This window comes from Sturnira hondurensis, unplaced genomic scaffold, assembly GCF_014824575.4.
Source record: "Sturnira hondurensis isolate 20B ecotype Veracruz unplaced genomic scaffold, ASM1482457v3 Scaffold0021143, whole genome shotgun sequence".
NCBI lineage: Eukaryota > Metazoa > Chordata > Mammalia > Chiroptera > Phyllostomidae > Sturnira > Sturnira hondurensis.
The window spans coordinates 12,891,522-12,899,590 of record NW_028093774.1 but is presented as its reverse complement, the minus strand read 5'-3'; the positions used below and the strand labels follow the sequence as shown (position 1 = coordinate 12,899,590).

The 8,069-nt window shown below is 39.4% G+C and overlaps 1 non-coding gene across 1 annotated transcript; it reads left to right on the top strand.

Moving 5' to 3' along the window:
* Positions 1-5,924: 5,924 nt before the first annotated feature.
* On the top strand, positions 5,925-6,088 carry LOC118977016 (U1 spliceosomal RNA). The gene has a single exon (XR_005064424.1). It is a non-coding gene; the product is annotated as a U1 spliceosomal RNA (small nuclear RNA).
* Positions 6,089-8,069: the final 1,981 nt, after the last annotated feature.

Below are 8,069 nucleotides of genomic sequence, written 5' to 3'. Positions count from 1 at the left end.
TCATGGCCCATGGCTCTGCAGGCTCCACAAGCAGGCTCCAGGAGAAAGCCTGCAATGGACAGAGGCCTAGAACAAGCTATGGTGCCTGGATGTGTTGCATGGCCACTTAGCAGCCTCCTGAAAGGCTCCAAAAGACCATACTTTAAAATGAAGCAGGATCTCGGGACACTGGCTTTTGTCTTGGCATTACTGAGGAGACGGGCTTTGAGATGACAGTCTGCCATTCTCCCAGATTATGTAACTAACACCTGAATAAAACCTCTTTCCTTTTGCACCAGCATCTGCCTCATGAGTTGGGCTTTTGTAGTGACAGGCAGCCAAACCCCCATTGTGGTTTGTTACAATGCAACTATTTCAGCTTCCCTTGATCTTCCTAGAGTGAATGTTGACAGTGTACCACCCAGATCCCCTTTATTGTCAGTGTATTAGACTCATCAACTGTGGGCAAGGCTGGCCAACAGTTACACTCTTCGGGCAACTCTCATCAGCCAAATGGTGGCCCTGTTTCCTTAGAGCAGGACACAGAAAATTCTAGCTGGCCTGTAATTAAAGTGTTAGCCATCACCAGTTTTATGGATAAAGTTTTATTGCAACACAGCTATGCTGATTTATTTATACATGGTTCTCCACGTTACATTGGCAGAGTAGTTTCAACAGGTACTAAATAGCCCCCCAAACCTAAAATAGTTCCTGCTTAAACTTTTACCAATATTTTTGCTGATACCTAGAGAGCACAAAATGTTGATATTATTGTATGTTGTAATTTTTGCTTCAGTCTAGAGCTTTCTTATAGGATCTTCAGTTAAGACGACATTATTGTTTAGCTTTTGCCCCCATCTTATCCTGCTTTCTTCATGCCCTTCTTTTGAGAGCACTCCCTAAAAAAACATTTCAATAAGATTTAATTATTCAGATGTTATTCCTAGGAACACTGCCCTAAGACAGTGGATACCTGGAGTTGTTCTATGTTGCAGATATTAAAGATGGGTTTCTGGAGTTGATTTCTCATGGGATGGATGCAATTATGGTTCATTACTGGTTGTGGGAGGAGTTTTGATAGTGTGATCATCTCTAACATCCCTAATATGCTGTGGCTATATAATTCTAGGAATTAATTTCACATGTTTGCTGCATTGGGTTCAGGTGGAAGTGGATGTACTGCCTGGTGCAATGTTTTGGTATAAGAGGAGATGGGATAGAACCAGTAAGCATCATTGATTCTGTGAAAAGAAAAATTAACAGGCTTAGATCTATTAATCAACAAGTTGGTACACGGCATGAAATTCATAAGGACTCCTTGGAATCAATTAGAATCTATCCTCTGGAGGTTCTTAAACAGACCCAGTTAAAGATCAGAAAAGCTGAACTCTAAGGCTAACAGATCTACTAAGTGGAGGACCCTGGGAGGCAGGGATCCCTCTCAGACTAGACATGTGGACATACAGAAAGGAGAATTACCTGCTTTCAAGAACCATGAATCCCCCATTCCACCTCTGGGTCTGCAGAGACCCATTACTGTTTTAATGGGAAGAATCTGTAAGTCCCTCCTTTTACCCGGTGATTAGCAAATGCCTCAAATGAAGCAATGCCTTATAGGACAATGCTTGCCCTGCTGAGCACCTGTTGCCATCTTGCCTGGTGTGAAGCATACTTATAACCAGAGTCACAGCTCAGCACACCCCACCGGGGCACATCTAGGCCTGTTATGGGAAGGGAGATATTTACCAAAAGATCTGTAGGACACACCGGTATTTATACCATGGAACACAGAGGGTAACCCAGCAGTAAATCCTAAGGGTCCTGGTAGAAAGCAGGTGGGGGCAGCACTGTACAAAACAGCCTAAGGAACAGTTTGTTGATATATCAATACTGTGGCAAAGGTCTTGTGTTGTATCCAACAAACGTTTGGGATGGTTCAAAGGGCTCAGCTGGTTGGCCAAGGATCTGGCTAGAAAAGCAAGACTGGAGGGCAGTGACAAGATCTAGAAAAAAGGGGTTGGGGACAAAAGTATGAGTTTCTTTGGACTAAACATCAAAGCCCACCACAGAGCACCCAAAGCAAAGGTGGCACTAAACCATGTGGACAGAATGACTCCGTGAGTAAATGTGAACCAGGTCTCTTACGTGGCTGCCTCCTCACTCATCGCACAATAAACTCTCCTTCAAAGAGTCACCACGGTGCCCTGGCTGGTGTAGCTCAGTGGACTGAGCACAGGCCTGTGAAGCAAAGGGTTTCTGGTTGGACTCCCAGTCAGGGCATATGCCTGGGTTGCAGGCCAGGTCCTCAGTTTGGGACACATAAGAGGCAACCACACACTGATGTTTCTCTCCCACTCTTTCTCCTTCCCTTCCCCTCTCTCTAAAAAATAAATAAATAAAATATTCAAAGAGTCACCATGGCTAAGAGTGTAGTTAGTATATTAAATGCTCTTATCACACACACAAATAATAATACATAAAAGGGAGGGAGAAAACCTTTAGAGGTGATAGTGTTATGGCCCAGATTGTAAGGATAATTTCACCAGTGTATACTGATCTCTAAACTCATCGAGTTGTGTACATAAAACATGCAGAGTCTTTTTATGGCAACCGTTCCTCAGTGAAGTGGCTTTAAGAAGAGTAGCCATGGCAGAAGAGATGGGGACTAGGCGTGGACTCAACAACATGGAAACTTCGCACCAGGCCTGAGGTTATATAGTGGAAGAAACAAAAATCAAACTCAGGATGTTATTCCGCCTTACATATTCCATGCCTCTGTCTCCCTCTTCACCAAATTTAAAAATGTTTTAATTGGATTTGCTTTAAGATACAAGGGATGCACCATCTGAACCTCGGTGAATATGCGTCTTGCACTCGCTTGGACCCATTTGTGAAAGCTGATTCTCAGCTTAACCTGAAACATTCAGCTAATTCCCGCAACCTTAGCCTGAGGTTGCGCCACTAAATAAAACTCTTTCAGCTATTTTGTTTGATAACGTTAGCATTTCATACGGTTAAGAATTCCCCTGTAATGAGATACATTTGTGTTGAAAGCTTCTGCTATATTTCTGTCTATAGGCAATAAATTTAAAGAGATCATGGGTCCTCGCCTGGAATCTGTGTACAGAATGAGACGTGGGGAGCAGAGAGTCTGTTTTTATTAATCATCATTATTCTGTAAAAATGTCAGCTCTCCTCCCACTTCTATCCCATGTGGACTTTATCACGGTATTCTGCCTTTCATTACATGAGACCCCTGCTCATTTGTCCTTATGCCCTAAAATGCATCTGCTGAGGTCAAAGCTAAATTGTAGTGGGGGCAGACAAAAAAGTTTGCCCTCTATCTGCTGCCCTTGAACTAGGGGTTGAAATGATATCTTGATGAAAGCAATAATGTAACAGTCTCTGAAAATTGTGAAGTAATATTATTGTTTAACCACAGAAACCCACATTTTAAACCCACCTGGATTAAACCATGTTGTTTAATCTAGAAACCCACAGTCTTTGTCTGATATAATTTAATGTAAACTTGAAGCCAAACGGGAAATTAATAGACCTTCATTCAAAATATGAAGGAAGATTTTAAGCAGTGTGTATGAGAAGCAAGATACAATGAGAAATTTCAAAAGAATATTCCTGAGTTTTGCTAAAAATTGAGTACTTAATCATTATCTGAAGTCCATTTTCTCCTTTTTTTTTGAGAATCATTTAGATCGGTACTTTATAAAAGGTGTGAAATGAAAAAAATGGATGAGATTTCTCTGTACTTTCCACCAACACTAAATGTTCAGGGAAATTCACTCTTATTATAAGACATGGAGAAAGCAAAGGTTTTGGAGGCAGAGCTCAGTTTCAGTTGAAGATTTGCAAATAAATACTCTCTGAACTCTCTGATCCACAGGGTTTGGTTTGTTTCATCTTGTTTCCATTTCTATGTGGAGATAACTCCGCCTTACAACTGTGCCGTGACTGGGAGACCGGATGCCGTATGTGGAAGTGCCTGTCACAGAAATGGTAAGATCTCACTTGGTCTTTATTTTTTCTTTTCTTTCTTTCCTTAATACAAATAAGTAAATAAAATCATTACTAGGTTATCAGTGCATGAATATGTGTGAGTTTTATGACACTTTTACAGTTTTCTGAAAACCCAACTGAACTATGCTATTTTCCTACAACATAAACTGAGGGAGATCTGTGAAATACATTTTGTGTAGTTCTGAAGTTCAGGTGTTGAAACAAACTAAAAGTACAGGTGTAACAGTCGTTTCTTAGGAGGGTTTGCTTCTTGAAGCAAAATACTAAAATTCAAATTATCTTATTTTTGTAACAAGATCTGGGTTTGATTCCCAATCTACATAAATCATTCGCTTCGTATTTCTCACCTGGGAAATGGATACAAACCAGTTATAGTTGGGTCAAAAAGATTTAATTGTAATAAGTTCTAAGAAAAAATAAGAATGTCAGTCACTTGTTCAATAAAAGTCAGCTACTTGAGGTAAAATTAATTTACCCAGATATTTTAACCCAATGTGGTAAGTAAACTATAAACTTTTTAAAATACTGCTATTTTCCCATTATTTTTATTTTGGATGTTTCTCTTTTAGTCTCTTGAGAGGATTTGATCAAGCAGGTGTCTGAAAAATATAATTGTCACTAGTTTTACTTTGAGTTCAAGAATTAGTGAGATAGATTCCAAAAGAAGTCGTTACAAAATATACACAGCTCAGCTGCTCTAATTCTGATCCTTGAGCTAAACATCAAAACAAAGAAGAAATAAAAACATCAGAGGATATTACTGTCTTGTTAGTATCCCAGTAAACACTGCATCAAGTTAAACCAAATTAAAATTTTCAGTTTTGGATATCCATGTATTAAACCATTTTGGTAAGTTTCTGGATCACCGTGTTAGTTTTACTTTTTGTTTTATTTTTATCTAAAAATCCAAACTGGCGCACCAATGACTATTTAAATGTTTTCAGTAACTTACAGGAAAAAATAGATGTCTACTATCTAAATACATCTAAAAATAACACGTAGGGCTTGTTAAATCCTCATCTGAGGATGTGTTTGTTGATTTCAGAGAGAAAGAAAAGAGAAAGAGAGAGAATTATAGATATGAGAGAGAAATATTGAGATCAGTCGCCTTCCGTATGCACCGCACCAGGGATGCATCCCAGAACCTAAGTACGCACACTGACTGGGAATGACATCGGTAACCTTTTTGGTGTGTGAGATAATGCCCCAGCCAACTACCTCGTCAAACCAGGGTAGTAGGTAGTTATTTGTAAGTTCAGTCAGCTTCTCCATTTGTGCATATGGACCCAAGAACCAAAGAATGTCCTTTAGTAGTTTTCCATGGGTCTCCTTTTCTTCTTCTCAGAGTGAGTTGGTGAGACAAAAATTGCTAATACACAGATGACCTTCATCTCCATTTTGGAATGCATACCTGATGTGGATCTGTTAATTTGCACTTCTCGGATCCTCTTGGGTTATGAACAATGCACCTTGGAATCAAAGCCAAAAAAGGAGCTAAGGCATGATGTCTGGTAGGACATCACAGAATCAAATGAATGGTCAACAGTGAAGATGACACATCAGGTCTTTGCCTCACAACTTCACATATCCTTCTCATTATTATTTTTTATTTTGCATTGAGCACTGAGATAAACTCAACTTAGATCCAATTAAATTTCTCAATGTGACAGGAAGCATGGCTACATTGCCTTTCAGATGCTGCACTAAATTTCCTGGATAACCCCTGATAAAAGCAATAAGCTCTTGTTTCTTCTGAGTCTTCACTCTATAAAAAGTGGACAACCCTAGTGCTGGGAAGGAACTGTGTGTAAAAAGTGTGTGATCTTTGGGTAGCTGTGAGCGGAGGTGCCAATGTACTACTAAATGGATGACCCACGAGGGCATTATGCTGAGTAAAACAAATGAGCCACAAAAAGACCTGGCAGAAGAGATACATTGATTACAAAGGTGGTTTTTCCAGGGCAAGGCTTATCCATTGCACTCTGGATGTTCTGACCCCTGCAATTTCCCCAAATGTGGGAAACTCAACTGCATAATTTGTGGTAGTGGGGGACAGCATTGGTGTTCTCCCCTGGAAAAATACTGTATTATTTCAGTTATATGAAGTCTATAGGGTAGTCAAATATGGAGACAGAAAATAGAATGGTATTTCCCAGGGGTGGAGGGTAAGGAGGATTAGGGACTTGTCTTATGTGTACAGAGTTTGGCTATTTCCAGTTGAAAATTGTTCTAGCTGTTCTGAGTGTCAAATGATCATTTACTTCCCTTTTAGTCATTGATTCAGGGAATTCGATCAACTGCACTAGACCTCTGTGTTTCACCCCTGACAGTCACTGCCAAATTTATTTTTCTTGGCCTTCTTACCCCAGGTTCTAAAGCTTTTGGAGACTTCCCTAATAGAGATAGCATTTCTTATGCACATCATTTCTCCTTTTTCTGAACCATTGTTTTACTCCTGAATGCACATGAGGATCATGAGGAGGGCTTTTAAAAATGCTTCCGTCCTAACCTAGACCAGTGGAATCAGAAATGCAGGAGGGGGGGCCAGGACATTTTCATACTGAAAAGCCTTATAGGAAACTGAAATGCGCAGTATGGTTTGAGAACAACTGTTCTAAGCCTTATTTACCTTCCCATTTAATCTTATTTTCCTTTGTTTTATTTTCTCCAGGTCTTATAAGAAATAGAAAAGTTCGTGTTTTATTAATCCATTCTAAACTGTTAATAATTGGTATCACATAAGAACATGACCTATTCTGTAAAAAAGGAGATAGACATACTTTTATTAGGCAAAATAAAATGACAATTTGTGGCAATTGCTTGTGGAGATTTCTGTTCCTTGACACAAATTAGGAAGAGTTGATTACTTGCCTCAGCTACAATTAGGCCCACGTTAAGCTATCCATTTCACGTGTGTCATAGTTTTATTAATCTCTTTGAAACAAGACACATTAGAATGTCTAAGCAGCAGACCTTTCAGAGCACAAGTTCAGGTTCTTTGGTCAAATAAATTTAGCCTGTCTGCTACAATTACCTCCTGAAAATGACCATTTTTGTTTGTTTGTTTGTTTGTTTTGCTTTGTTTTTAGATTGTGAAAAAAAACACAAAATAACAAAACAAAACACACAGTTCTTTGCATTCTCCCAATGTATTCCACCAATGCAACCTTTTCTTGAAGTACACCAGAATAATAGTGTTCCACAGAACACCCTTCGGGAAGTGCCATGATACAATGGCATAGGTTGTATTCTTTTCTGGCAATTTTTATATGTGTAGGTCCTAACTCCTAACTCCTAGCATCTCAGAATATAACTGTTTATTGATACAGGGTCTTTCAAGTGGTAGCACAATTGATTGAGGTCCCTTACTTATATGACTGGTGTCTTTATAAGAAAAAAATCAGGGCTCAGAGAAGACCACGGGAGACAAAAGAAAGAGGCAGTCATTTACAAACCAAGGAGAGGGTGCTGACAATGAAACCACACTTGCCAACACCTTGATCTTGGACTTCTAGCCTCCAACACTGTGAGAAATAAATTCCTGTTGTTTAAGTCACCCTGTCTGTGGCACATTATTATGACAGCTGTAGCAAAGTAATATATACAATAAAGGCATGCAGTGTGTATTTTCAAGCATTTGTTACTTTCATGAAGATAGGGGTTAAGAAAAGTTAATATTAAGATAGACAGAGACACTTTCAATATCAACAACTATAAGGTTAACATTACTCTAAATTTTCAGTGCACTACAGCCTGTAAAACATGGCACTCATTATTATTCCCAATAACCTGCTGAAGTCACAATAGAAAGCATTTTTGTCTATTTCATGAATGAGGGAAATGCCCCATAGAAGTGGAGTAACTTACACGGAGGCACATGGTCAGAGTAGCAGCGACTACAGCAGAGCACAGGGCCTCTGGTTCCGTGCCCAGGACTAAAACACAGAACAAAGTCATCATTACAGAATTGTCTCACCATAAACAACCAAGAAACACTTCCCCAATGGCAAGTTTATAGCCTACTTATGCACTGAAAAATCACCCCAGTAAGAATA